Genomic DNA, 9,028 nt, shown 5'->3' with positions numbered 1-9,028 from the left:
CCCCACTCGCACAGGGCATTTCGCGTGTGAAACTTCCCACAAACCCCTGTTAAACACATTCCCCTCTCCAATCGCATGTGAAACTTCCCGCGCACCCCAGGAATACACGTACCCCACTCGCACAGGGCATTTCACGTGTGAAACTTCACGCGCACCCCAGGAATACACGTACCCCACTGGCACAGGGCCGATCGCATGTGAAACTTTCCACACACCCCAGGAATACATGTATCCCACTCGCACAGGGCCTATCGCATGTGAAACTTCCCGCGCACCCCAGGAATACACGTACCCCACTCGCACAGGGCATTTCGCGTGTGAAACTTCCCGCGAACCCCTGTTATACACGTTCCCCTCTCCAATTGCGTGCGAAACTTCCCGCGCACCCCAGGAATACACGTCCCCCACTCGCACAGGGCACTTCGCGTGTGAAACTTCACGCGCACCCCAGGAATACACGTACACCACTCGAACAGGGCATTTCGCATGTGAAACTTCCCGCGAATCCCTGTTATACACGTACCCCACTCGCACAGGCCATTTCGCGTGTGAAACTTCCCGCAAACCCCTCTTATACATGTTCCCCTCTCCAATCGCGTGTGAAACTTCCCGCGCACCCCAGGAATACACGTACCCCACTGGCACAGGGCCTATCGCGTGTGAAACTTCCAGCGCAACCCAGGAATACACGAACCCCACTCGCACAGTGCATGTCGCGTGTGAAACTTCCCGCGAACACCTGTTATACACGTTCCCCTCTCCACTTCCAGCGCACCCCAGGAATACACGTAATCCACTCGCACAGGGCATTTCGCGTGTGAAACTTCCCGCAACCCCCTGTTATACACGTTCCCCTCTCCAATTGCGTGTGAAACTTCCCGCGCACTACAGGAATACACGTACCCCACTCGCACAGCGCATTTCGCGTGTGAAACTTCACGCGCACCCCAGGAATACACGTACCCCACTCGCACAGGACATTTCACGTGTGAAACTTCCTGCGAATCCCTGTTATAAACATAACCCACTCGCACAGGGCATTTCGCGTGAGAAACTTCCTGTGAACCCCTGTTATACACGTTCCCCTCTCCAATCGCGTGTGAAACTTCCCGCGCACCCCAGGAATACACGTACCCCACTCGCACAGGGCATTTCGCGTGTGAAACTTCATGCGCACCCCAGGAATACACGTACCCCACTCGCACAGGGCATTCCGCATGTGAAACGTCCAGCGAACCCCTGTTATACACGTACCCCACTCACACAGGGCATTTCGCGTGTGAAACTTCCCACGAACCCTTGTTATACACGTTCCCCTCTTCAATCGCGTGTGAAACTTCATGCGCACCCCAGGAATACACGTACCCCACTGACACAGGGCCAATCGAGTGTCAAACTTCCCGTGAACCCCTGTTATATACGTTCCCCTCTCCAATCGTGTGTGAAACTTCCCGCGCACCCCAGGAATACACGTACCCCACTCGCACAGGGCATTTCGCGCATGAAACTTCCCGTGGACCCCTGTTATATATGTTCCCCTCTCCAATCACGTGTGAACCTTCCCGCGCACCCCAGGAATACACGTACCCCACTCGCACAGGGCATGTCACGTGTGAAACTTCACGTGCACCCCAGGAATACACGTACCCCACTGGCACAGGGCTTATCGTGTGTGAAACTTCCCGCGCACCCCAGGAATACACGTACCCCACTCGCACAGGGCATTTCGCGTGTGAAACTTCCCACGAGCCCCTGTTATACACGTTCCCCTCTCCAATCGTTTGTGAAACTTTCCGTGCACCCCAGGAATACACGTACCCCACTCGCACAGGGCATTTCGCGTGTGAAACTTCACGCGCACCCCAGGCATACACGTACCCCAATCGAACAGGGCATTTCGCGTGTGAAACTTCCCGCGAATCCCTGTTATATACGTACCCCACTCGCACAGGGCATTTCGCGTGTGAAACTTCCCGCGAACCCCTGTTATACACGTTCCCCTCTCCAATCGCGTGTGAAATTTCCCGCGCACCCCAGGAATACACGTACCCCACTTGCACAGGGCATTTCATGTGTGAATCTTCATGCGCACCCCAGGAATACACGTACCCCACTAGCACAGGGCCTATCGCGTGTGAAACTTCCAGCGCACCCCAGGAATACACGTACCCCACTCGCACAGGGCATTTCGCATGTGAAACTTCCAGCGAACCCCTGTTATACACGTTCCCCTCTCCAATCGTGTGTGAAACTTCCCGTGCACCTCAGGAATACACGTACCCCACTCGCACAGCGCATTTCGCATGTGAAACTTCACGCGCACCCCACGAATACACGTACCCCACTCGCACAGGGCATTTCGCGTGTGAAACTTCCAGCAAATTCCTGTTATACACCTACCCCACTCGCACAGGGCATTTCACGTGTGAAACTTCCCGTGAACCCCTGTTATGCACGTTCCCCTCTCCAATCGCGTGTGAAACTTCCCGCGCACCCCAGGAATACACGTACCCCACTCGCACAGGGCCTATCGCATGTGAAACTTCCCATTCACCCCAGGAATACATGTACCCCACTCGCACAGGGCATTTCGCGTGTGAAACTTCCCACGAACCCCTGTTATACACGTACCCCACTCGCACAGGGCATTTCACGTGTCAAACTTCCCGCAAACCCCTGTTTTACACGTTCCCCTCTCCAATCGTGTGTGAAACTTCCCGCGCACCCCAGGAATACATGTAACCCACACGCACAGGGCATTTCGCGTGTTAAACTTCCCACGAACCCCTGTTATATACGGTCCCCTCTCCAATCGCGTGTGAAACTTCCCGCGCACCCCAGGAATACACATACCCCACTCGCACAGGGCATTTCACGTGTGAAACTTCCCGCGAACCCCTGTTATATACGTTCCCCTCTCCAATCGCGTGAGAAACTTCCCGCGCACCCCAGGAATACACGTACCCCACTCGCACAGGGCATTTCACGTGTGAAACTTCAAGTGCACCCCAGGAATACACGTACCCCACTGGCAAAGGGCCTATCGCGTGTGAAACTTCCCGCGCAACCCAGGAATACATGTACCCCACTCGCATAGGGCATTTCGTGTGTGAAACTTCCCGCAAACCCCTGTTATACACGTTCCCCTCTCCTATCGCGTGTGAAACTTCCCGCACACCACAGGAATACACGTACCCCACTCGCACAGGGCATTTTGCGTGTGAAACTTCACGCGCACCCCAGGAATACACGTACTCCACTCGAACAGGGCATTTCGCATGTGAAACTTCCCGCGAATCCCTGTTATACACGTACCCCACTCGCACAGGGCATTTCGCGTGTGAAACTTCCCCCGAACCCCTGTTATACACGTTCCCCTCTCCAATCGCGTGTGAAACTTCCCGCGCACCCCAGGAATACATGTACCCCACTCGCACAGGGCATTTCGCGTGTGAAACTTCACGCGCACCCCAGGAATACACATACCCCACTCGCGCAGGGAATTTTGCATGTGAAACTTCCTGCGAACCCCTGTTAAACACGTACCCCACTCGCACAGGGCATTTCGCGTGTGAAACTTCCCACGAACCCCTGTTATACACGTTCCCCTCTCCAATCGCGTGTGAAACTTCATGCGCACCCCAGGAATACACATACCCCACTGGCACAGGGCCTATCGCGTGTGAAACTTCCCGCGCACCCCAGGAATACATGTACTCCACTTGCACACTGTGATGCTGGAAATGCATCAGAGGGACAGGGCCTCTGAATCCTTGTCCTTTACTGCCTTTTATCGTGTGTTCTGTCATGTTTTCTGCCCAGGAGTCCATTTGGGACTCCTGGCAGTGCAGCTCTCTTTTGGTTTGGTGAACAGACCCATGGGATACCCTTATGGCACCCATGGGTAGGGGTACAACCCTGTGCCCCTAGTGTATGTTTTTGGGCACCTGTGGGTGGCCCACGGAGCAGGGTATGGGCTGGTGGCAGCTCCATGCTGAACTTGACAGGTGCTCTGGGTGTCCTCCATTTTGGGATACCCAGGCCCTGCCATTGGGATCAGTTGATTCCTGATAGAAACAAGATGGCCCCTGTGGCCTCTTGCTTTCTATTGCCTGTTGTCTTGTTTTTCCCAAAGTCCTGGGAAGCCCTGACTCTGTCCCTTCCCCCTGACTGGCTGTTGGGTGGAAGTTCCATATATGGTGTTGTTGTGAAGGCCCAGCTAGACTGACTGGAGCCTTTCCAGTGACTGTATGTTGTGGGTGCCTCCTGTGGGTGGGACCTGGGTGAATGGAGTAGGTGACCAATATACACTCCTTGTTGTGGTTGTCTGGTTTCTGGCATGTGAGACAAAGACTGAGACAGCCTTGCCCGAAACTGGCCTGAATGCAGTGTGTAGTGTTGAATGGCTGGGTACTTGTCCCAATCCACATTCCTTGTTGTGAGTGTCTGAAAGGGAGGAGTGTGGCCTGAATGCACTGTGTGCCTGATTGGCTGACTGACTGCATGAATGCCCTTCTGTGTGATTGGCTGCTGTGTGTGTGCCAGCAGTGTGGATGAGAGACAGAATAGTATATCTGGGGACCTCTCACCACTGGAAATTGTTCAGAAGCGTTCAGAAGCTGAGTCTCCACTCAAGAGTAACTGGAACTGCTGACCCTCGACGCCCAGTTGGAAGAAGAAGACTTGCTGCTGCATTTGCTTCGACCGATCCGAAGGCTGCCGTGTTCGTCGAGGACTGACCCGAGAGAGGACCTGGCTAGGCGCCCTCTTCCCGTGCTCCGAGGGACCATCGAGCACCGCTGAACTTTCGCCGAAGCTCCCTGGACGCCAGACCATCGAAAGGCTGCCGACCGGAGAAGGGGACTGCCGAGGAGAACGAAGTAAAGCACCCGGACCTCGACGCTGTCGAAGTCCATTGCCATCGACCAGGGTTCGCAGGTCTGTGTAACCGCTGGAGGCCCGTCGAAGTTGTGTTGCCCAGCCGTGGGAACCACTTGACGCCGTGCCGCCGACGCCCGGAGCCGTCCGCTCCTTGCCTAAGAACATTTGACTCGAAGGACTCCCTCGTCCGCATCGTCGACCGCTTTTGTCCTGACGAAGAAAGTCGAGGACGACCAACGCGCCGAGGAGAATCCGCCGGTGGGTTTCCCGCCACCTCACGACTCCAAAGACTCGAGCGACTCGACGCCCTTGCTGGGCCACCGTCATTCACAATCTTTGCGGTCCAGAACTAGTGTCGCTGAGGTGCCCCGCACGCCTCTTCCTCGCAGGACGCCGACGTCTCGACGCCGATGAGCACCGCTCGGATCGAAGCCTGCCGCCTCATCGACGCGTTCTACCCTGTTTGTTGTCGGACGTTCGACGCCCCGTGTCTCCCGCTTGAAAGGGAAGGCATTCAAGAAGGGCCGTCGATTCCCCGACACCGAACACCGAGTTCCTCGACGCTTCTCGACGCCTCTCGACGATCCGTGACTCCTGCTTAAAGGGGGTCATTCAAGAAGGATCTGTCGACGCCTCTTCGAAGAACTCGACTCCACCAGGTACATTGGGGGGGTAAAAACATTGTAGGAGAGAATAAGACTATTGAACAATATATGGACTGGGCTTGTGTTATATCTCTTTATTTTACAGGTTGCCCAGGTGGGGGGATCTCCACACAGAACTGTGTCCAGTAGCAAGGGCCAGTCTTCTGCCTATTGTTTCAACCATCTGTTATCTCTCCTCTCTCTATTGCTGGTTTCCTTCTTATTGATCTGCGTGCCATTTTTACAGTATTGTGAATGCACTTTAATGAGGTCTAATATTAGTGGTACCACTTTAGAATTGTAGATATTTACCATTATTGATTTTCCTGAGCACAAAGTGCGTTGTTGTGATAAGTGTACATAACCCTTGAATATTAATTATATAAAGACTGTGTTTTCAGTAATACAGTGTGTGGACATTCCTTTGTGGGGGCTTGGGGATACACTGTACTTAAGAACCAGCCTGCATCACCTCCTGAGAAGCTAGGCCTTGATTGCTCGTCCATAGCTACCGTAATAGAGAATCTTGGCGGGGGTCCTCTGTGCCTCTCCTCTACCATATAGAGAGCGGAAGTACAGACCCCCCCACCGGTCTTTACAAGCTGGTGGCAGCAGTGGGATGCTTATGGTTTTAAGACTCAGTGTATAACCGTGCCACTTACAAAATATCCGCACTTTATTAGATTAAGGTTTGGGTGTGTTCCAAATAACTGCATTACAAGCAATGGAGTCCATTGCGAATGGTAAATTGACTAGGATGAGCTTAGAGGCTCTCCAGAGTGCTTGTGAAGCCAGGGAGTTAGACTTTGTGGATAAGTCTAGGGCTGAGCTGATAGCTGCCCTGGTGGACTACCAGACTGATGGTGAAACTCTCGATGAAGGGGGGGATGCAACCAGTGAGGACTCTTCCCCTGGGGTTTTCGCTGAATCTGTTTCTGGGAATGCCGCCATTCCTGCTGCCTCTGTTCCGAACCCCAGCAATTCCATGGAACTTGAGTTATTAAGGATGAAGTTAGCCTTTGAATATCGCAAGTTGGAAATAGAAGCTGAGCTTAAGAAAGAGGAGCTGGCACAGCAAGTGGAACTCAAGAATAGGGATCTTGCGCTCAAAGAAAAGGACACTGAATGTCAGAGAATCCAGTTAGAGAAAGCTCGAGTGGAGACTTCAGCTAAACCAATTGAGAGTGGCAGGTCCCCAGCCACCAAGTTTATGAAAGATTTGGTTGGTGTGTTTTTGGAGGGTTCAGATATCCTCCAATGGATTGAAGCGTTTGAAATGGCTTGTGCAATTCATGATGTGGATAAAAGAGATTGGGCTAAGTGTTTGTTAAGCAGAGTGCCTCAAACTGGATATGACTGTATTCTGAAGCTGAGTGTGGAAGAAAGGGGTCAGTATGATTGTATGAAGTCTGCTTTAATTGCCAAGTTTGGCAAGACACCTACCCAATACCTTAAAAGGTTCAGGGATTTTAAGAAACGAGAGAATATGTCTTGGGTTGACTGGGTGAGTGCTGCGCACATGAACATGATGGGGTGGATTGACGGGTACAAGGTGAAAACTTTTGCTGAATTATCCCACCTGTTGTTTTTTGAGCATTTTTCTGAAGCCTGTTCACCAGAGCTGCGTCAGTATGTTGCTGACCAGAACATTTTGGACCCCTTTAAGCTGGATAGGTTGGCAAACAAGTGGGTCTCCCACCGGGTGTCCCCTAAGGACTCCAGTGGGAAGGACAAGGACAAAGAAAAGGGGACCTCTCAGAAAGCTGAGGAGTCCCAAAAGCAATCACAGTCGGGTAAACCAAAACCTTCCTCTCCTAAGACCCAAAAGCCTAGTGGGGATAAGTCATCTGTGGGTGGGAATAAGAGTAGTGGTCCACCTGCTGCAAAGCAGGCTCCCAGTGGTTCCAGTACCGTACCTCGCACTCCTAGCACTTGTTGGGATTGTGGGGCTCTGGACCACAGAAGGGGTGACTCCAAGTGTAAAGGTAAGGCACTTGGAGCACAGGCTGTCAGCCTGAGCTACCCTTACCCCATGTCTGAGGTGGAGGCCACTGTCCTCCCCTCCTCTACAGGAATCACCTTTGGTGCTCCTGTAGAGATTTCCTTAGTGTCCCTTGGGGCCTGGGACCAGTGCGCAGAAGTACTGGTGACTATCCCGCAGAACACCCGTAGGTTTTTGAGAAGTGTCCTCTTGAATGGCCAGCCTTCTACTGGTTTGAGAGACACTGGGGCAAGCATGACAGTGGTGGACAGGACCCTGCTCAGGCCAGAGGACTATGTCAGTGCTCCTCTGAGAACCACCAGGTTAGCTGGTTGGCCTCCCAAATTATCGCCTGTAGCCTTAGTCACACTCATGATTGGAGACAAGACAGCAAAGCTTCCTGTCCTGGTTCAGGACAATGTCTCTGCTAACATTCTGTTAGGAAATGATTTAGTAGAGTTGGGGTTGATCTCGGATGGTCTTCCCATGACTGCTGCTGCGGTCACTAGGTCACAGGTGACACCGGGTCTGGCTGTGAGTCAGGTACCCGAGCCAAAGGCGAGGCCTAAGGCAAGAAGAAGGAAGACCAAGAAGGCCACCTCTGTGGGGGAACACCTTCTCTTCCTGCTGTTCCGACAGCACCCATTGGGATCCATGCTCCGGACGGGCTGGGTCCAGTGAAAAACCCAAACTCAACTCCTGAGGGAGAAGAGACAGAAAACTCTCCTGTGGGAGAGGTTCTCAACCCGGAGGATCATCCCGACCTTCAATGCTTGTTAGCTGAAGGGGGACCCTCCCGGGCAGACTTCTGTAAAATACAGAGAGAGTGCCACTCTCTCGAGGGTCTGAAGTGCCTAGGACATTCAAGATTTATTGGGAGGGTGAGCTCCTTGTTAGTGAGCCCACTAAGCCTGAACCTGGTGCCCGCAAGAGGTTGGTGGTACCCCAGGTTTACAGGTCCTTCCTACTGCAGTTGGCGCATGAGGTGCCCTTGGCTGGTCATCTTGGTACCAAGAAGACTAAGCAGAGGCTCTCTGCCCACTTCTACTGGCCCCGGATGGGAGTAGAAGTGGAGTCCCACTGCAGGACCTGCCCAACTTGTCAGTTGTCTGGCAAGACTGGAGGCAGGGTCATTGCCCCACTGCAGCCATTGCCAGTGGTTGGCACACCGTTCGAGAGGGTGGGCATCGACATTGTCGGTCCCCTGGACCCTTGCACTTGCGGTGGACATCGGTTCATCCTGGTCTTGGTTGATCATGCCACCAGGTACCCTGAGGCTATACCCCTTCGGACTATTACTGCCAAGGTGGTTGCCAGGGCTCTCCTGGGCATTTTTACCCGTGTTGGATTCCCCAAGGAAGTTGTCTCTGACAGAGGATCCAACTTCATGTCCAGTTACATGAAGAACATGTGGAAAGAGTGCGGGGTAACCTACAAGTTCTCCACCTCTTACCACCCCCAGACCAATGGTCTGGTTGAGAGATTTAACAAAACTCTCAAGGGCATGCTAGGTGCTTTGGAA

Source organism: Ambystoma mexicanum, chromosome 1p (assembly GCF_040938575.1).
Source record: "Ambystoma mexicanum isolate Mex_15411 chromosome 1p, UKY_AmexF1_1, whole genome shotgun sequence".
Classification (NCBI taxonomy): Eukaryota; Metazoa; Chordata; class Amphibia; order Caudata; family Ambystomatidae; genus Ambystoma; species Ambystoma mexicanum.
Note: the sequence above shows the minus strand (reverse complement) of the source record.